Below are 21,735 nucleotides of genomic sequence, written 5' to 3' on the forward strand. Positions count from 1 at the left end.
TTTTGTTTTTACGCCCATCCTATACATAGAGGTGAAGTGGAAGCCATCTGTAAGTTCAGAATCCTGGCCATATTCCTCCACCCAGGCCTATGTAAGGATGATGAATTTTGGAAAGTACTTCTTCAGTTAAATATCTGAATTACTTTCGGAGTGGCAGTGGTGGGTTCCTGTGGGAGGTGACTGCTGCCATCACATGTCTTTGGCCCCTTTTCTCGTCATTGTCTGGGGCCTTAATAATTTGCCTTCACAGAATGTAGCAGTAGGTGAGGATGCAGCAGCAGCCTCAACAGCACATAGCACTCAGCAATAGCAGCATCATGAGCAAAAACCACCAGCAGGAGTTTGAGCAGGTCCCAACTAAACCTGTGTAATTTCTTTAGGAGAGTGGTATGGGGGGACCTTGTGGCACTGGAGAGGGGCCCTGGGGAAGCTGCTTGCTGTGGTCCCCCATCACTTCTATTCCCACTGGCCAATGAGAAGCTTTCCCTTTTCCCTATTTTTAGTTTTTTCTCTTCTTCCCCTTCCTCTCTGGTTTGCATTTTTGACCAAATTAACTGTCCACATTAGACTTAGGGGTTGCTGGCAGCTGCAGACTCAACTGATGGATCTTTATGCATGTGAACCCAACTAAGCATCCTTTGCAGAGCAGCCATGTGTGGGTGAAAGATGCTGCTCTTGCTAGCTGCTGTTCCTGTGCTCTATCTTGCACACTACCAGCTTGCATTGCTCCTCTCTCTCTGCTTCAGGAAGGCTAAAGATGTGGTGAGGCACTGGCACACGCTGGACAGGGCCCTGGGCAACCTGGTCTAGTGGAAGATGCCCCTACCCACACTAGGGGGGTTGGAACTAGATGTCCTTTGCGGTCCTTCCAACCTCCAAATAAATCAAAATAAGTTGTTCCCCTTGGTTGATTCCTACTGCATGGGGGGAAACAGCACATGCTCATCCTGAAGGCATGGGTTTACGGCAAGATACATTTAATTTCATTATTTATTTCTCCTCTTAATGGAAATAGAACACAAGGCTGTAGATACAGACAGGTTGGGTCAAAGAATTCCTCACCTTTAATTCTGGGATGGGGAGGGAAGGGAGGATGACAGCATGTAGTTTGCATTTGTGCCTGCTTGTTGCCTATTAGAACACTGTCTGTCAGGCTGCGAAGGCGCCAGAAGATGAATGAGGTGAGCAGTCTGCTCTGCTAGCAGGATCCTCAGATATTTGCCAAGAGAGCAAATCTCTTGTAACGAGAGCTATGTGCTGCCTGGGGTTGTCTTGCTCCCTCAGCCTGAGCCAGGGGTGGCTGTGGAGGGGACGTGCAGCTCTGTGGAACTTCTGGCTGATGTGGCAGTCAGGGTTCCTTTCTGGGATGTGAACTCCCAAAGGAACTGAGGCAGACTTCTGTTTGTTCAAAGAATGCCTGAAATAACGTAGAAGCCAGGCGTGTGGTTCTTTTAGAGACCTTGGGAAAGTCATGCAGATTTTGGTAACACCTGCAATTACAGAAAACATTCTTCTGTTTAACTCTGTTGAGCACAGCCAAGAAATAACTTTTAAAAGATCTGTGGCATTCAAGGCATCCTGTTTCCCTTTCCTTTTATTTTCAGCAGAGGGATGCTGATTCTCCCTGTCTGAACACCGTGCCCCAGGAAGCCCGCCTCTCCTTTCCACTGCCATTCTCTGAACTGAAAGAATCACACGCACAGGTACAAACATTGTTAGTAATGCAGTTTTAACTCTACTGAAATTGTGATACTGCTTTGAATATGAGCGAGACGGGAAATTTAAAGGAAAAAATCTGCATTCTTTACATTTCCATAGGAACGCAGACCCTAAGGCTTTAGGAACCTGCTCTGGGCAGCAATCCTGGCTGCTTTTCTTGTACAGAAAGGATAGGCATACTGTGAGAAAAAGAAACAAGAAGAAAACCTTTTGCCTTTTTCCAGTGTAGATTTTTATCTCAAACTTGTTTGTACAGGCACTTACATTCACTAATGCACTGTGTTTCAGTGGTGTCTCCTGTTACGATGTGAACCCAGATCAGGAAGAAGCCTTTCCATGAACTTCAGCTAGCTCCCAATTTTATATTGATTGTTTCTCATTAGTACAACATTTCCTACAGCTGAGATATGCAACAGTTAAGATTTAGCATGGGGCCATTGTTCAAGTGTGTATTTTAAAAGGCCCAGATTAGCAATTTCCCAATCTCTTATTTATATTTATGTTTATATTTATATTTATATTTATATTTATATTTATATTTATATTTATATTTATATTTATATTTATATTTATATTTATATTATTTATATTGTGTTTAGATTCATGCTATAGAACTAGTGCAGCTTACCTTACATTTTCAGTGGATAAGACATAACTTATCATAGAATCGTAGAATGGCCTGGGTTGAAAAGGACCTCAAAGATCATCGAGTTTCAACCCCCCTGCTGAGTGCAGGGTCACCAACCACTAGACCAGGCTGCCCAGAGCCACATCCAGCCTGGCCTTGAATACCTTCAGGGATGGGGCATCCACAACCCCCCTGGGCAACCTGTTCCAGTGCGTCACCACCCTCTGTGTGAAAAATTTCCTCCTAATATCTAACCTACATCTCTCCTGTCTCAGTTTAAAACCATTCCCCTTTGTCCTATCACTATCTGCCCTCGTGAACAATCGTTCCCCCTCCTGTTTATACGCACCCTTCAAGCATTGGAAGGCCACAATGAGGTCTCCCCGGAAACTTCACTGATGCTGACAGAGTTCACATGGTATAAATGTGGTGTGGCAAGAGAAAGGTGCAATCTGCCCACCAGCCAGAGCCTCAGAATAAAGTAGCATCACTCCTTTCTGTAACATCAGTTAAGCACCTGCTGAAAAGTAAATGAGTTACGATAATTCTTGATAACTGGTATCACTGCGGAATGCCTGATGTAGAATATTTCTCCAAGTAGAAACCTTTCATTGTTCTGCTGGTTTACGGCAGGAACATTACTTCGAGAGCTTTGGAATGCCATAGTAAAGAGCCTGGAGGAGTGTAAACCAGCACCGTTCTGCTGAGCACTTCTGATGAACACCAACATGAGCTCACAGAGCACACTGGTGCGGTGCTAGTTGACATCTCCTGAAGATTTACCCTGCATCTTCAGAAGTGTGACTGTAACTGGAGCTGAATTGTGGCTTGCTATCCTTACTCAAGGTTGCATATATTGATGGTGAGAAAGAGGAGTTTTCTCATTACAGTCTATCCATGGAAGCTTCTTGAAGAAAGAGAAATTGATTTTGTAGATCAGATTTTACCACCCTAGGAGCAGACTGAGGTCAAGCTCACTGCAAAGGAGTCACAGTTAAGAAAAAGAAGTTCTAATAGTAAAAACAAATATTAGATTAGGTATTTTCTAGTGGTAAAGTTTTGGCAGTTCAAAAGAGAGGCAAGAACATGCATAACACCAGGTAAAAGAGATCACTACCAGAAAAGAAAGAGCTTATTTTTAAATGTGCCTCCAAATAACCCTGTTATATTATTAACACATCCTTTCAACTTGGGTCATGGCTGAATTAAGCTTCCTACACAGGTTGTCCCATGGATATAAACGTATACTCTAAGTCACATAAAAGCAATCCAATCCTATTTGCATTGTCAGTCTACAATACAAAATGCTGTAATGACCTCTTTTTTTATGTCCATTGCTATCTATAAAACAGGCTTAGGCCCTTTTGTTCTTAAGGAGGTCAGCTGTTGCTTTGCTTTCTTAATGAGCTTCAGACATTCCCAGAGAGCTTTCTAATATTGCAGACATACCTACCCCGAGGCAAGACACTTGCAGCCTCTGCCAACACCTAAGCTTTGCAGACAGATAACATGTGACAGGTTATGCAACTCAGCTGGGCTTTATATATGAGTAGGATGTTAGCATTTAAGGAACTCACAGGGAAAAGAGCACCAGGTAAGAAGGAAATGTTTGTATGTGTTGCTTCTTGGAATACTCTGGCACTCTAACAAAGCATATTAAATTTAATTTTTTCATTTAGAGGTCAATGTAAAAAATCCCTGGGAGTTGGTAATGTTTTCTGTTTTCTAAAATTGCAGGGACTGAAATTCTACAAAGACTTAGAAATAATGGTTATTCCTCTACGGAGAATGACACCTGGGTATATAAGGTTGCTGCAGGTATGAAAATTCCAACTTTTTTTCTGCTTTTAATTAGATCTTTGAAATACCGGTATTTTTCTTGCTCAGACTGATTTTGTTTCAAATTATTGCCTGACCAACCCAAGGGAGCCCTGGCTTCTGTTGGGTTAACATTCATAAAAACTCAAAGAAGTCTTAATTAAGCCTCTGCTGGAAAGTAAATGAATTATGATAATTCTTGATAATTGGTATCATACTGGGATGCCAAGTGCAGGGTACTTGGAAGGAGCTTGTGTTTCTGCAGTGCTTAAACTAAAACTATTTCTCTATTGTTTTAGATTGCAGTGACTTTGTGTTTGGGGCAGTAGGAAAATGTTAATAAGAATGAGAATAGTGGAGTTCCGAAGGACTTGTAATACGTTCTCAGTAAAACAGTTCAACCAACTTCTACAATTATGATCGCAGAATCATAGAGTGGTTTGGCTTGGAATGGATTTCTAAGACCATCTAGTTCCATCCCCTCCCTGCCACAGGGAGGGACACCTTCCACTGGATCAGACTGTCCAAAGCCCCATCCAACCTGGCCCTAAACACCTCCAGTGATGGAGTATCTACAGCTTCTCTGAGCAGCCTGTGCCAGTGCCTCACCACTCAGAGTGAAGAATGTCTTCCTTATGTAAAAGGACATAAGGATGATAAAGAAACCTCCAGCAGTACTGACCTGCCCAGGGAGGTGGTGGACTCAGCATACCTGGAGATGTTAAAGAAATGTTTAGATCTTGTACTAAGGGACGTGGTTTAGTGGGATAATACTGGTGGTATGTGAACAGTTGGACTGGATGATCTTGGAGGTCTTTTCCAACATTGGTGATTCTATGATTCTGTGACCTCTGAAATGCTGAGGGACCAGAGTATTGATTGCTAAATGAAGAAAAAGTAAGACAGAGAAAATATTTTAAATCAACTAAATAATTGAGAATAAAACACTCATGGGAAAGATATTATAAAGTAGGGTATATTCCTCATTGTACTCCATATTCTGATATTTACAGAGTGTTTGTATTCTTTTGCTGGATAATCTCACAGCTGTTTAGCAATGTTATGTGTATTCAAAATCATGGTCTGTAGTGGTTGAGAAGTGATATAGCTGAGCTAAAGATACTGTGTTTCAGTCCTAGCAATGAACTTCTTCCACACCTCTCTACGTATCTTTTAATATCAACTTACATAGTGATACTATTTGGAATTCCTTTTGTCTGTATTTATTCTCTTGCTGAAGTAGCCACGCTGTTAACTGCAGCTGAGCACTGAGCTCTGATTATTTAGGTTCACACAGAAAACATCACAGAATCTGGAAGTGAATCTCAGGTTCCTTGAAGTGGGAGCTTTGTGAATCATCTCAGTGGCGCCATACTTTCCATCCACTGAGTGCAAGGGAAAGCTTAAAGAATGAAGACTTTGTGTAAGTCATCATTCAGTGTAAGAAATACCACAACGAGAAAGATGCACAGTGTTTTAATTCACCGTGTCAATATGTGTGAGAAATTGTGTTTCTAGACGCTTGGATCTTTAATAGAGAATCCATGCAATTATGTTTCCTCTTCTCGATCCATGTATCATCTACTTCTACTAGGGCAATTAATTTCTTCTCTTATTGTTATTCAGAGAATTGGTAAATAATTAACTTTTTATCTTTACTTCGATTGGTATTTCCTGCTGCCTTGTGCAGACTTGATGAAGAGTCAGTGTTAAAGCTTGTCTGTTTGGTCCAGTGCTACCTATGGAGCTAACAAAAGATTGTTACTGATCCCTTTTAGCCTTACTTTCCTGGATTTATAACTAACGTTCTAGGGAGCATCATTGAATTAGGAGCTTTTCTGTTGAACTCAGCAGAATCAGCATAATAACTTGCCTTGTTTTCCCTATAGACTCAAGCTGCAGGAAAAATAGTTATCAACTCATCGGACGTGCTGCTGCAACGGGCAGCCTTGCTCCTGGGCATGTTTGGGATCAGTCTCTCCAGCTACAGCACACACCAGCTGGCTCAACAGAAGAGACTTTCCGTGACCCTTTAAGCAGCGTTGGGATGCGACCCAAGAAGTAAATGCTTGTGTCAGTAATGCTGATGAGTAGCTTTTCTGTCTTCAATACTGGTGTGGAGGTAATGAGACGCATTACAGCCTCGATTTCTACATGCAAAGTTAAAAAGATGAAAGAATACAGACTTCTTCAGGAAAGAAAAAAGTATCACGACGAATGGAAATCAGATTTCCAAGGATTTGTAAATGTGATGGATCTCGGTGGTCATTTAAGACCCTTCCAACCCCAGCAATTCTGTGATTCTGTGATTTTGTTTGTTATCTAGTGTCTGCATAAAGAGACATCTGAATGAATAGAATACAGTTGAAATCAGAGTAGATGTAACCAGATTGATGTGGGTGCCATGCTTATTTAGCATCACCTTGCTACAGCTTTTGCAAATTGACTCCTATACAAAGACTGGTTTGGAAAAGGATAATTGGAAACAATATATTCCTCATGATAAGAGTTAAACCAGATAAAAATAATCTTTCAAAGACTGTTTGTACTTTTATGTCTAACTACAAATACACATCTATGTGAGTTACAGGAATTGTGCACTCTAACCATTACTGTTGAATCTTAAACTTTTTTTATGCCTCTTGTATAGAAATGTGTGTGCGTTGTAGCACATACTGATTTCCTTGTGCAACAGCAGGGATGGCTGAAAGCTCCGCCATCGGTACGCTGTTGGAAAGGAACCACGACAGCAGTCCTGATGACTTTGTCATCCTGTACAGAAACTCTCTACTCTGGAAAAGATCAGTAAAAATTTTGAGTTGAGTTTTGTTGTAGAGTTAACCATCTGATTGTATTCCTCTGCAGAAAACCCTCATCTCAAAAGATACATGCTGATTAAAATAGAGATTGACCTTCCTTCCTTTTCCCCTGTTATCTTGTTCTTCTTGCTCCATATAATAGCTTATTCAGGAATGTTCTGTTACTGTCAGTTAGCATTTTTCCAACTGTTTCCAATGCTCTATGTAAACATGGCTTTGTAGACTCTTCCATGCATGTGTTACTGCTTAAAGACCTTTGTTCTCGCTTAATAAATGCAAATTTATTTTTTCAGTGTTTAAATGCGTTTCTTCTGTCAACAGTGTTTATATTCAACCACTAAGGGGCATCCTTCACAGCTGAATGTGCTGAAGCCTTCAGATTGTGCAGCGCAACGTTACGAACCACAAATGGAATCAGGTTGAAGTTCTTACCTGCTCTTCTCCAAATTGTTCTGGCTCCTGTTTCCTATTCTCACCCCCTCCAAGAGATGTCTGTCTTTCTCCCACCACTGTGGTTAAATTGAAGAAGATTAGAGGAGGTCATTTTTCTACAATTTACCAGGGCACAAGTTATCTCTATCTTCTACAGCCTTCTGTTTATATTTAACATTATAAATCATGTAATGGAATATTCCATCTTCTGCTTTTACCTACAAGAAATTATTTAAAAAAAAAATTGTTTTGACAAAAAAAAGTGATGTATCTGGAACGTGTTTCGTCACATTTACTGAAGATACTTAATGTGACACCTCCCTCCCATATGGAATCTGTATGGCTTTCTAATCAATGCACGTGATCTTTGCGAGCTGTGTTTTTGTTAACTATTTTCCTGCTCCCATGCAAGGTGAATGCAAAACCAGTAGCTGTCATCAGTTCCATTAGTATGCTAATATGGACTCTTCTGTTAGATAAAAGCTAAGTATAATAACATGATGCAGTTTTTAAATATAATCACAGTATCATTTTCAGAAGATATACTAAAATAAAATAAATGGTAACTTGACCAGGGACCGATTCTCATTTTACTGCATTGTGAAAATGGAGCTCATGAGGACTACGTATTTTTACTATGAGAACTGCTTTGAATAGTTTTGGAAGTTTTATTTGAGACCAGTGTAAATGACAGATGGAAGAACAATGCTGGCAATTGGTGAACTGGACTGTGGAGAGCTCAGAAGAACTGTGGGACTCGGGAGCCTCAGGCACATGCTGGAAGGTGTAATGGAAATCAGTTACAAAATGAATACATTTAAGCTTGATGATGGTGATTTAGATCTAGACTAAAAATCATCTTTAAGTGAAAAGTTCAGACTCCATCCAGCAGAAGATGCAGACGTCTATAACCTATCTACTGCTGTGAAAACCTAAAGCCAAAATTTAGATTTTCTAAACCACAGCTGCCAGCTCACACTGGATGTAATGGACATCCCCATGCCCACCCCTTTTGCTGCTGAGGCTCTGGAAGATCTGCCTTCAGGTTTCTCCTCAGTAACACTGGAGCATGCTGAGCAGCAAGACATCAAAACCTTGTGCAGGTGCACAATGATGGTTATCTTGTCCTCCTTAAGGCTAGGAAGGCTGGGTCTGCCCAAAATGTGGCTGGAACATAATATCCCCTGTTCACTTTATCCTGTTTGTTTGATAGAAGGAAGAGGAAGAAATGGAGCCTGTGTGATTCTCACAAATGAGCCAGTGGTGCTGTATTTTCCCCTTGAGATGTTTTCCTTGGCAGAACTGGCATGCTCCTGCAGATTCCTGGTCCTACAGGAGTTTCAAGATATGAACTGTCAGAGCTGCGTATCCCTTACAGGAAGGGATCTAAATTCAGAATTTTGACAAACTAAAGCTGTTTTCCTCCTACCTGCATATTCACTAAGTACCCCTCCTTTCCCAGTATACCACCTCTGTTCTTGGACCCTACCTTAGTTTGCCACTCTTACAGGCACCTCATTTCAGTCTGCAGAATCCCATACGAGGCATGGCTCCTAGAAGCTGGGCAGGACACCACTCCACATTGCAGTTCCCAAACCTGCCCACAAACTTAGTGCTTCAAGATCGGAGCACGCCAAACTTGACACGTGTTTATGTTCTGTTGAAGTCAACGGGGCATTCAAGGGACATCCTTCTATCCCTTGCCAAATGGAGGCATTTAATCTCTTCCTTGATCTACCCCAAAAAGCATTTACATTTTGAACATATCTGTACTTCTGTTTATATGGATTTTACTTCAAAAAATGTTGGCAAGGCCTCAGCAATTGAAAGCTAAGGAAGGTTGGGAGCCTGGTGAGCTTGGGGAGGATAATGCTGCTTGCTCAGTTCTGCAAAGCTTTTAAGAAACACCAGCAATGGATTTAATTTGGCACATAAGTTGTTATGTTTGTGAAATTGTGCTCCAGGAAATACTTTTTACCTTTGCTAGCTTGTAAAAATATTTAAACACAAGTACTGTTTAAGCAAGTAAATATTAGACCTTCTTCACAAACACACTTTAAAAGTAATTTCATAAAATGTATTTTACTAGTCTTACCTCAAAAATTGGGCAAATATCTGTTAGTATCTCCTGATGCCAAAAATTTTAACTAAACAAATCCACTTCTCTCAGCAGTAGCTTCCCTACTTTCAGTTGTGTCTTGATACATCACACTAATTACTTTATTCTTTGAGAAGGAACCCTAGGGGATTTTGTAACTGCTGGGTTTGTATGTCCACCTTCTGAAGTCAGGTGAAATGAAAGTAACATTCAGAAAATCAAACATCTTTGGTATTCTCTTCAAATAGATGCAGCGTAGACTGAGAAGGTTTTTGAGAGAAATGGCATTGCTGATATACATCAGGGAGCGTTCGAACTTGGCCTTTTGTGCTAAATAAAGTCCATTAAAGTCACTTGAAATGGCATTTTTTACAAAAAAACTTTCACACATGTATGCTCAGTTGTTCAAAGCAGAATTTCTGTCGTCTTCACATCAGGACAGACAGCCCAGGACAACTACTCAAGGAAACACTCCACTAAGAAGCACAGTATAAAATGAATGCAACATCTCTGATGTCTTTTCATAGATCTTCTGGAAATTGTGTTTCTGCATCAAAGTTCCCACTCTAAAGCATTTTTCTCTGTAAAGCTAATCTCTAGCTTTGTGGAGCTGCAGACTGTGCATTTCCAGATACGCCACAGACCAAGAAATGGAGTAGTTACTAATCAGCAGTCACTTGGTCACTTATTACACTGTGATTATGTGATTGTGACTCTGAGCCTTTAGTCCGCATATCAAAGAAAGAATGAAACCAAACCCAGAGTTCTTCTATCCCTGAATTATGTACACATCTGTTTATACAGTAGCTGTGCCACAGGCTGAAGCAGCCGGTCTCTAGGATGGGCTGTTTACCCTCCAGCTACCCTGAAGTTTCCTGTGGGGCAGAATGGGCCTCAAGCTCCCAGATAAAGAACTTCTGCCCCAGCCCTCGCTGGAGCTGCTGGTGGCTCACGGCTGTTCTGGCGGCATCCCCCCGTGCCAGCAGGGAGGTGGCACAGTCTGGGGTGTGGCACCTCACCGATAAACCCTTCATTTTGTACCCTGTGATTATGCTCGTGCCAGACAGATGGATTTTTGGCGCAGCTGTGATGGTAATCCATTTAAATGGCATTCTTTTAAGTATGTTCTGTGCCCACATCACCTTTTCAGTTGCTAATTATACTTCCCAGCAATGATAAATCAACCAAACAAGAAGGATACTAATGCTTATCTTTGCCTTTTTCCCTTAGTTATGAGCAGGCAATGACAACATAAAATAAATCTGTCTTGTCTTTCATATGACTTTCTTGTTACTGTTCTACAAAGATAGCAATTTAATAAGGTAGCTTAGGTATTTTAATCAAACAGTAGATTAATATGACTCCTGGAGCTATGTTCACTTGAGGTTTTAACTGAGCATGTAATCATGAGCTACGGTATGGCACTGACTTTTAATCAGAGTTCATCTGTCTTTGCAGCAAGTGGTTGTACATATAAATATCGTCCAAAAAGGCCCAGAAAGAGATGCTCCTCCACCTCCATAGCAACATTTCTGTGAATGACCATTTCAAGGGCTCCACACCTTTTCCAAAGCTTGTAGGAACTTCATACAACCCACAGCTGACCTTTACCCTACTGATAAAATGCAAGTGAAAAGTTCGCGGCAGGATGGTTAAAGGATGGCAGACTGAGGGGGATTTGAATTAACTCCCAGTAATTCAGTACATTTCCATTCCGAAATCACGGGTGGGATTTATCTCTGTTTACAAGTCGAGCCCAGTTCGCTCCCTCTGAGGACACTGAAGACCGGTCTGGGAGCCACCTCCACCTCGCGGCCTGGCAGCTGCTTGGAGGGACTTCAGGAGGAGATGAAGGTACATGGATGCTTTCTTTACACATGCAAGTACTTCCTGTTAGGGGGCTATTTTATTTCTCTGTAATTTTCCTGACTGGGGAAAAGGGGTGTTTCTTGTTGCTGTGATTTAAACCAGCATGGGGAAGAAATACCAATGGAAAGTGACCCTGCTGCTGACAAATATCTTGAATCTTTAAAAAACAGCAAATAACAAACTGGTTTGTCCTTCACTGTGTGTTCTTCAGTAATGAATTACAGGAACTTGAAACTCTCAGCCCAAAAGGGATGGCGGCACATAAAGTCAAAATGCATAAGAGCTTGAACAGAATCATCACTGCCTGGGAATAACTCAAGCAACGTGTGGCTCTCTTGTCATAACTGCCATATTTCTTTCAAAAAAGCAAGCTTTGTCCCATGGAAAAAAAAAAAATGTGCGTAGGACTGTGCTCTGCTCTCAGCTGCACTGTGGTAGATCCTCACTGTAGATGGGGAAAGAAAGGGTGTAGGGACAGCACAGAAGCCTTGGTTTACCCTCAGGCTACAGAAGGAGGTGAGCGACCAGGTGGAAGGAGGGATGCCATCGCCCCATCCCTGCCTCAACATTGAGTACAACCCAATCTCTCTCTGAGTCTTGGTCTTTTTCACACAGCTCTGGCGAGGTTTCTTTTACTGGGTAACTCAGTCCGTCTCTCATCCACTTGCTGGATTATACCCTATTCATTAGCCCAGGAGTTCACCTAAGGGGTTATTTGTAATGTTTCATCCCCTGCTGGAATTAGATTGTTAATTTGATAATGTTCATACTAAGTGGAGGAACTGTGAAAACGCCGGCAGTGTTGGCTGAGAAAAGATACCTGCAATGTTTTTTTACTCCCAGTGGTCAATTTTTTCAATAAAAAAACAGTTCTGCTCTTTGTATTCATGTCCCTGCATCTCTCTTGTCTTTTCCTTGCCAAGCAGAAAGGCACAGAGGCCTCAGATGACCTCATCCTGCAGAACAGTGTGCAATGGAAGGATGGGCATAACTTCACAAGAACAAGAGGAGCAGAACACCTTCCAGCCAGAGGAGACGAGGTGAAAATCTGATCCCCCGGGCTATGCAGTGAGCCCAGTATCCATCAGAGCCCGGGGCAGCTTCAATGAGCCTGTGCTCTGCAGCCATTTAGCAAAGCTGGGGCTCATTTAAGCTCTGTGTACCTTTAAGCTGTGGTTTAACTCTGCAGCTATCTCAACACAAGATTGCATCAAAAGGACAAGGAAGATGAATGTAGACCGACCAGCTTATACTGGGTCATAAACAGGTTGGTGGTTTTTTTTGTGTTTTTTTTTTTCTTTCTCTTAAATCATACAACCTGACTTGTGCTTTACAACTGCTCTCCCACACTACAGCAAAACTATTTCTTCACTGCGTAGCACATTAAAAAGCCCAGAGTTTTCTTAAGGATATTGACAGTGAAGTAGGATTCCTAGGCATTTCTATAGGTTCTCTCTACCAAAAATCAACACTCTGCAGAGCAACTCATCCCCTTTGGGTGCCCAGAAGAGGAGGGCCATGTCCTCCCCCACGCACGTGCCTCACTCCTGGCTGACTGCAGTCATGGAGATTTCACTCGGAAAGAGCACCTCACTTTTAGAAAGCTCATGGGAGCTGAGATGAATTGTCCCTATCCCTACAAGAACAGCCTCCAATAAGAGCCATTTCACATTGAAAGAGAGATGGAGATAACCAGTTAGCACATTCGGAGGCATGGTTGCCAGGACCTGGATAGGGCTTTCAGAGAGAGCAGCTCAGCTGCAGAAAGCAGAGGCTGTGCACTGAGCAGAAGCACCTGGAGCAGTGCTGAATTAGAGTAAGCTTACACTGGAGACATAAATGCACACTGAGCAAGCTCAGGCTATCCAAAACCAGCACCTGGCTGCAGCAGAGTGCAGCAAAGTGGAAGTAATGACGTGAATGCAGTGCTCTCATGCTGTCTTCCCTCCTTTCTCCTGCAGAAACTGGAAGGAGCACAGAGTTTTTCCTTAAATAACAGATCCGTTAGTATGAATTGCAGGGAAAGGGCCCCCATCACATCAGGGTCATGGCACTGCCACTGCCGAGAGCTGGGAGGCCACAGGTGACTGAAGTGCTCGGTGCAGCCCAATGCCACTACAGCCGGGACCAGGCCTGGAGCATGAGGCACAGGCCACAGCAGAGCCAGGTCCCATGATGCAGCAGCACACGGATGCTTCGTGCTGTGCCACCTGTCCTACACCACCAGGAGGGCAGGGTGAGGGCTCTGGGCACTTCTTTTTCTCGAGTGAGAGATGCCGTAGCCCTCTTTGGTCAGAAATAATGGTCATCATCCTGAGATGCCCAGCACCATGCAACGCACGCAAAGCAGGGCTGAAAGCCAGGCTGCGTATACTCTTTGTGGTCCAGTAGAAAAGAAATATTATTATGTCAATACCTATACGACAGCATTCTTTCTGTTAACACAATGTTTGGTATAAAATGTTACTGCTTATTATATTCTTTACTCCCAGGGACTACTGTGAAGTTCTCAATAAATAATAATTTTCATTTACTTTCAACGCAGGCATCTATAAGTAATTGTGTAATATTGCTGAGGGTGAATTATCTGCAGACCTGCGCTGCACTGTAAATAAAGTGCTGTGTGTGCTCCGTGCTGCATGATCCAAGATGGTGCCAAGAACCTAAAATCATCTGCTTTGCTGCAAGATTGCAGAGAGAGCCACAGAGCTCTGTGCGTGTGTACGGGGTGTGGGGCAGCAGCTGCTCTGCCCTGCCCTGCCCTCACACCTCTGCCCCTCCCATGGCAGCTGCTTCCCAGCACCAGAGAGCCTTGGTCTTTGGGACACCTCTCCTATGAAAACAGGCCGAGGAGCTGGGCTTGTTCAGTGTGGAGAAAAGAAGGCTTTGGGGAGACCTCGTTGCAGCCTTCCAGTACTTGAAGGGAGATCATAAGCAGGAGAGGGAATGACTTTTTACACAGTCTGATAATGATAGGATAAAGGGGAATGGCTTTAAACAAAAAGAGGAGACATTTAGGTTAGATGCTAGAAGAAATTATTTCCTCAGAGGGTGGTGAGGCACTAGAACAGGCTGTCCAGAGAAGCTGTGGGGGCCCCATCGCTAGAGGCGTTCAAGGTCAGGTTGGATGGGGCCCTGGGCAGCCTGGTCTGGCAGATGGAAACACTGCCTATGGCAGGAGAGCTGGAACTAGATGGTCTTTAAGATCCCTTCCAAACTAACCCATTCAGTGATTCTATGATTTGCTGGGGAGATATGAGCTGCTGCCATAGGTAGAGACACAACAGTGAAATTTATGTCTCTGTCTTAAAAAAAAAAAAGTCTCTTGGATAGAAATGATGGCCTCCTGGGTGCTTGAGGTCCTCCTGAGAAAAGATCCAAGCCTGCCAAGATCTTAAGTCATCTGGCTTCACATCCATCTGCAACTGACTCAGCGGTCTCCCCTTCCTCCAGCTGCATAAGTAGCTTGTTAAGTGTCTTAAAGCCAGGGATTATATCAGTCCTTAATGAATGGATGTTTACTACTGCTGTTTCAATTGCTCCTAGGGCCCCCAGGATGTCCCCATTGTGTTAGGCATGTACAAATGAGCTAAACTTATTATCCTCAATGGCTTTCCATGCAAATGAGCAAGATGCAAAGTTTGACAGGTCGCCCTGACAACCTGCTAGTGGTTGTAAAAATGCAAAGGGGAGCAATGGAGTGTTTTTCCTCCCTTATTTACCACTAGCTCCTAATAAAAGGAGAGGGAAAAACATCAATTTCCTTGCACAGTGAGAACAAGGCAATAACTGAATCACTCAGACCATCAACCTCACTGAAAATGTCTGTGCCGTACTGGATAATGCCAAAAGGGAGTTATGCCAATGTCTCAGATGCTCTGTACATACCAAGTCTGAAACTGTACTCTTAGTTGTGATATCTAATTATTACAATCAGAATATGTTTATTTTAAGTAATATTTTAGACAGAGGATCCATTTGCTTTGATTGCCTGAGAGGTGCTGCTGCCAGAGAGCAACATTATTATTATTATTCACCTAATAATTATGCTATTGCCAGGTGGACCTGAGGAAATTCACACTGGAGTACTTTGGGATCTGGCTGAAGTGCTCAGAGCCATTAGCGATTAGTGATTGCATCTGAAGTGCATGAAGGATGGGTGAGTTCCCAGAAGACTGAAATAAGGTAAGTATCCCAAAAAGCCCAGGATCAGTCTGCAACTCAGCAGCACTCAACAAACACTCAACAGTGCTCAACAAATAATCAGAGCTATCTGCAAACCTACAGAAAATTAAGATGATCAAAAGCAGCTAACTTGTTTACCAGGAATAAATCATGTGGAACCAACCCCATTTCCTTAGACAAGCTAACAAGCAAGTGGGCAAGCACCGTACTATGTGACATATTAGTATGAGTAAGACGGTCACAAAAGATTCTCATAAGCAAGATGGGGAAATGCACTCTTAAATGAGCTGCTGTAATGAGATCTTGTCTAAGAAGTACAAGGAATGAACTGGGAAGAAAAGTACAGAATGGGTTGCTGCATGCTGCTGTGAACGGGGGCTGACTGATATTTTTACTAATGACTCATATTACGAAAGTGGGTATGCATAAAACATCAACCGAGGAAGGACTGCAAGTGCCTAAAGGCTGGAGCAGAATTCACAATGATCTAAAATCTGGAAAGTGATCTCAAACTGGCAGTGCAATTCAAGAAGAAGTGCAAAAAGCCTGAGGCCTGGGCAAAAGCATCAGCTGTACAAACATGGGATGAGGAAGAACACAAGATCAATGGGGTGAATCACAGCACGAGTCACCCTGTCAAGCAGCGGGGGTGGGAGGCATCTGGGGGACATCCCGAGCAGGGCTCACACCAAGTTATGTCTTGTTCATTCACCTGCCATATACACTGTGTTATAGCACCCTGGTAAACCTAATGCTGCCCTGCTTGATGATGTTTTACTGGACACAGAGTCTCACGTGCTGTGCTACTTGTGTTTACACCTGGTTTGGGTAGGAGGTTCAACAAGCCTGGAAGTGGTCAACACAACAGCCAACACTTCATTCCCAACAGTCACCAAAGGGAAGATGCCACCTAACATCCAGGCAGGGACTGAGCAATCTCAGAGCTTTTCCTTCCAGCAGTTTGATGTATGTGGTTGCATTGCCAAGAGCTTCCAAGGGCTGTCCGGTACAAGGGCAGAACTGGAAATCATCAGTTTTGTTTCAATTTTATTCAGTAAAAGAAGTTCCAGCAAAGATGTTCTCTTGCTGTTCTGCCCACTCTTCCTGGGAAAAGGTCCATAATATTAAGGGGAAAAAAAAAAAAAAAGTGTGGCTTAGATAGTAAAGGCACTGAAGCCAAATTCAGGTGGCACAAACCTTGACCTCACTGAAATGAGCAGCACCGCATCAGGTGGGTACCACAGCTCAGAACCACAGAGTCACAGACTGGCTGAGGCTGGCAGGGCTCTCTGGGTCCATCTGGCCCAATGCTGCTTCAGCAGGGACACCCAGGGCAGGGTGTTCAGTAGCACATCCAGGTGGCTTTTGAGGATCTCCAAGGAGCACACTCCACAACTTCTGTGCAACCTGCGCAAGCACTCCAGCACCTGCACAGAAGTGCTTCCCAGTGTTCTCCTGTTCCCCGTTCCCGACAAGGGCAGGAGGAAGATGGAAATCTGCAGAGCAGCCCGGAAGGCCTGCAGGACACCAGCCCTGGCCAGGGTAGCTACGTCAAAGCGCCAGTGTGAAATCTGAGCCCTCTTCAGTGCTGTAAGCCCTGGCAGGCCAGTGGTCAAAGCTCCCATTCCAGGGTGGGGGTGCAAAGTGGCACCAAGAGTTCTGCTGGCAGTCACGACATGCCCTCTTTAGCAGGGATGGGGAGGAGGCCAGTTTCTGTTGCAGGAGAGAGGGGCGGAGGGGATAGCGGTAAGCAGCAGCAGAACAGTAGTCCAACAGCCAAAGTATGAAACCAGGCCAGAACCTTCATGCCACAGCTCTTCTGGTGCTCTACTTGCTCCCAAAACAAATGTGATTAAACACAAAACCAGGCTGAGTGAACTTCCATATAAGTAACCCAGGACATTTCATTAGTTCTTCCTTCCATTATAAACTCTGAGACAAAGCCATGATCCCGTCTGTGCTCTGTTTGCAAATGGTAAACAACTACAGTCATCTCCAGAGAAAAACCCAGTCCCAAGTGAGTCACATCAAGAATTCAGCAGGTCAAGTGGGCCCTTTACAGGAAGAAGGATAGAGGTGAGTTAATCATCTCTGTCCTCACCTTTCCTTTCCAGTATGGGGCCACTGGACCACAAAGGTTGGACATCTCAGGATGGACATCTGGCCTCACCAGCCACAGCTGCACATCCACAGGGCAAAGCCCTCTCTGTGAGTCTCCACTTTGCACTCTTGACCATTAGACACATTTTAGATCCAGCCTTGGTGCAGGAGCCCAGTTTCAGTTCCCAGTTCTAGAGTCTTTCTGCAGTTTTAGCATTTTGCCCATTTTATGCCCTGTTTCTAACTTGTGACTTTTTAAGTACACACAGCCGTTCTTGTTACTGTCATTGCTGTGCATGGCCCAATTCATTACTCCGATGCTATTTTGCTGGTGGTTTTTAATATCAATACTATGTCACCCAAATAATAGCTTATATGCCTAAGGTAAAGTCAAGGTAATGTGACTGCGGAAATTTTTGTTTATTTTTAGTAACAGCTTTTATTTAACACGCTATTGATTGAGACACAAAGTGTCACTGTGGGTTTCCTTTCTAGCTCTGATCTGTTCACGTAGCTCTAGTGTGAGTGAAGTACGAAGACCAAGAGAGAAGAGGAAAGATATTTCTTTAAGAAATGTAGAATAAAAATACTCAGTGAAAAATGACATATCTCTGTTAATCTCTTGTTGAAATCTAGCTCTTTGTTCAACCAGCTAGAGGACAACTCAAAGAATAGTAAGGAACACCTTTACTGTGAGGGTGACAGAGCACAGGAACAGGCTGCCCTGTACCCGGAGGGGTGGTGGGGTCTCCATCTCCAGAGATATTCACTACCTGTCTGGACGCCGACCTGTGTGACCTATTGTAGGGAGCCTGCTTTAGCAGTGGGGTTGGACTTGATGATCTCCAAAAGTCCCAGCCTCTACAGTCCTGTGATTCTGTGAACTTGGGCCAACTCAAACTGTTTTTAGCAGTGTCCTGAAATGTTGGCCACCTTTTGCAGGTGGAAGAGTTTAAATTTAAATGTTCAATCTCAAAACAGGCATCATTTCATTGCAGTTGCATAAACCAACAGCCTTTCCCTGCTGGAGATGATGATGCCCACGTAAGCCCCCTCTGAGCTGTTGGTCAGCTCTGATTTTCCTACCCTGCAGCAGCCCAGCAGCTGGCAGCACATTAGGAATGCAGTGAGTCCAGGGCTTGTACCCCCTTAGGACTCACAGCAAATGGATCTGGTTTGATTGTACATCATTTTTCTGTGCCTGCCGAGACTGCTCCATAAAAACGACGTACATGTTTCATTTTAAGTAATCTCTGATGCCTCGTAGACTTGCTCTTTGAAATAACTGTATCTGAATATCCATTACTGCAAGGTATCTGGGCGAATTTCCAGATGAGATCCTCAAAGCATGCCTGTAACACGGACATGTCCATAAGCCAAACTATGCAAACTCCTGCATTTACAAATGTAAGAAGATAATAGAATTTATTTTTATTTTTATTTTTTTCAGACGCCCAATTATTTTTGGCAAACCAGGAAACTTTCACAACACAGGAACAAGGACAGATTCAGTCAACCCCTTGCATCTGTGCTTAAAAGATAAAGAAATAAGCAGAAGGGAACAGAGTTTTGAAAAGGAAAACAAACCAATCCCTAGCCCCAGCTGCTGATTATTTAAGTACCATGAAAATTGTAATGTTAACAAGTTTAATTTTTCCTCCTTCCTGTAAGTGATATTTTCTTCTTTGAGAGCCTGTGAGCAGAGACCTGGGTGTGACTTCTATTTACCAGCTGAGTGTATAACAGAGTCAAGTGGTTTAAACACATGAATCATCCTTCCCATTGCTGCCAAAAGACCACCTAACCCTGTGGAACTCCGTGCTGGGAATAAGGCACTCTGTCACTTCGAAAGAACTCTAAATATCTGCAAAGGAGCCCGAAGATGTAAACTTGAAGCAAAAACCGCTGGGTGAGGTTCTTTCTGTTGTGCTGTGGTCACCCACTCTGGTTGAATTCACAGCAGTTCCTTCTGCCTGCTAACGCATTTGTAGAGAGTGTGCAATCAAATGTGCAGGGTTATTGCCGCAGTAGGAAATGCTTGGGACTAAATACAGAGGCTGGGCTGTTTGTACTGCAATACATGGATACAGAAATGACAAGTCTAGAGGTGTGGTAAGCAACTTTTAAAATACCATTTGTACATAAATACTGTAGACGAAAGCCTATTTACAATCATAGAATTGTTTAGGCTGGAAAACACCCTGAGGATCATCAAGTCCAACAATTGTACTTCATATAACGATTGTGAAAGGGGATTTCTGGGGTGGACTTTCACCTGAAGTTCTTCAGTATACAAAGAGGGGTGGGTTAGTTTTCCTTTCTCCTTCACCCTGAGTCCTCAGTCCCGTTCTGGACATATGCATTGGGTATATCTATCTTGGTCCTGATCTAAGTGGGTGCAGATTGCACATACGCTTATACCAACAGTATGTTTCTTTAACTGCATTTGTTATTTCTAACAGCTCAAGTACTACCCTGTACAATGCCCTCAGTCGAAGCATGAGTCTTAAATGTGCTCTGTGTTGAAAGAACACGTGAACTAAGAAAAGGTGACTTGAAATAAGGTAAGAAGCTTCAGACTGTGCACTGGGGTAGCATCTCTCCATTCAAGTTTTCACTGAGAGGAGGTATTAAAAGCAGTCCTGCCATAAAAACACCCTACAGGTAGCCTGCAGGAACGATGGTCCCCATGAAGACTCACCTGTACCTCTTGGTGCAGAAGGTACTCGGGGTTGTGGTGTCACTGCCAGCAGGACTGGCTGCCACTGGCTCTGCTTGCACACTGGTGCAAATCACTGAGCTGCTCAGCAGGTCCTGCCATTGGGCCAGCTGCACACCCCGTGGTATGTAGACTTGTCATGGTTTTGTGATTTTCGGTTATTGGTATTCCACATCATAACATCATGTAGTGGATATACCTTGTTCTCAGAAGAGAAGGACTACTACATTCCCCACGGTACTTTGCTCCTCTGTTACCATTTTCCAGCCGGAGGGAAAAGATAAAAGCTCACAGTATAAAAACTTGCAGATCACGAGACCTGGTCCCTTTTTCCGCTGTCTCTCGTCTTGGCAGCACCTCGCTCTCCAGCCGTCTTATCGTCGGTAGTGGAGTAAGGCCTACCTTGATTTTGGGACATTCTCTCTCTCTGTATTGGATTTATCAGCTTAAATTGTAATTATTGTGTGTTGTACTATAGTGTGTTATTTTGCATTCCGATATCTTATTTAGTAAATTAGTTTGTTTCTCCTCAGATTGCTGTTGCTGTTCTTTGCTCTCAGGGCCATCTCCTTACCCTTTTCCCCTTTTCCTTTTCCCGGGGCGTGGACCCGTGGATCCCCTGTCCCCTTTGTCACGGAACCGGGCTGAACGCCCATAAACCGTTGACAAGACTATGTAGTGGCATGCTGAGTCTATGGTTAGGTATATCATCCACTACCTAACAGTATACATTGAGGAATGGGGGAGTTCTCTATAATTGATCTACAAGCAGATGACAACTTGCTCTTTAGGATGCATCTCTGGTGAAGTGCTACTCAAGTGAAGTGTGGCTCCATGAAACGTGGTAAGTTCTGAGGGTGCTTAAACACAGTCCTGATGGAGACAGAGCTGACTGACATCAGAGTCTGAAGCAGGAGGCAGTTCAGATCACGGAACAAATGCTACCGGGTATCTCAAAACATTCTGGTCTTAAATAGCTCTAGCATTGCTCCTCTACTCCACAGAAATCCAGATTTTACTCACACTGATTCAACTCCACCGCATTCAGTAGCACTCAGCACTGTTACCAGAGGAAATGATGTGACAAGGCAATCCTTCAGAATCAAAATTGATTTAATTTTTTTCCCTTGCTTGCACTCCATCTTATCTGCTCAGCCTTGCCTTTGCACTTCATTTGCCTGCCTCCTCAGTTGTGCTGGTGCAGTGCTCATGCCACTGCAAGAGAAGTTGGCGTTATAAGAGATATTCTTAATTATAAATCATTTTACTCTTCAAATTTCACCTTGGACTCAGTTGGAAAACAACAGCTTTCACTCACCAGACTTTGTGAGAGCTGGGCTTAGAGTGG

General features: G+C 43.3%; 1 protein-coding gene across 6 annotated transcripts in view; it reads left to right on the plus strand.

The window, feature by feature from the left end:
- ERICH1 (glutamate rich 1) overlaps window positions 1-7,285 on the plus strand; it is a 99,188-nt gene extending 91,903 nt beyond the window's left edge. For 4 of the 6 annotated variants that reach the window (XR_002436544.1, XR_002436545.1, XR_002436543.1 and 1 more), the window contains 3 exons: window positions 1,605-1,703; window positions 4,085-4,165; window positions 6,055-7,285. The gene's annotated coding sequence lies outside the window, so the exon portion shown is untranslated. Of the gene's footprint in view, window positions 1-1,604; window positions 1,704-2,980; window positions 3,210-4,084; window positions 4,166-6,054 lie in introns of all 6 variants that reach the window. The other 2 variants (XR_002436546.1, XR_002436547.1) reach the window with 1 other exon arrangement.

The sequence above is a fragment of the Numida meleagris genome, chromosome 3 (assembly GCF_002078875.1).
Source record: "Numida meleagris isolate 19003 breed g44 Domestic line chromosome 3, NumMel1.0, whole genome shotgun sequence".
In the NCBI taxonomy this organism is placed as follows: domain Eukaryota; kingdom Metazoa; phylum Chordata; class Aves; order Galliformes; family Numididae; genus Numida; species Numida meleagris.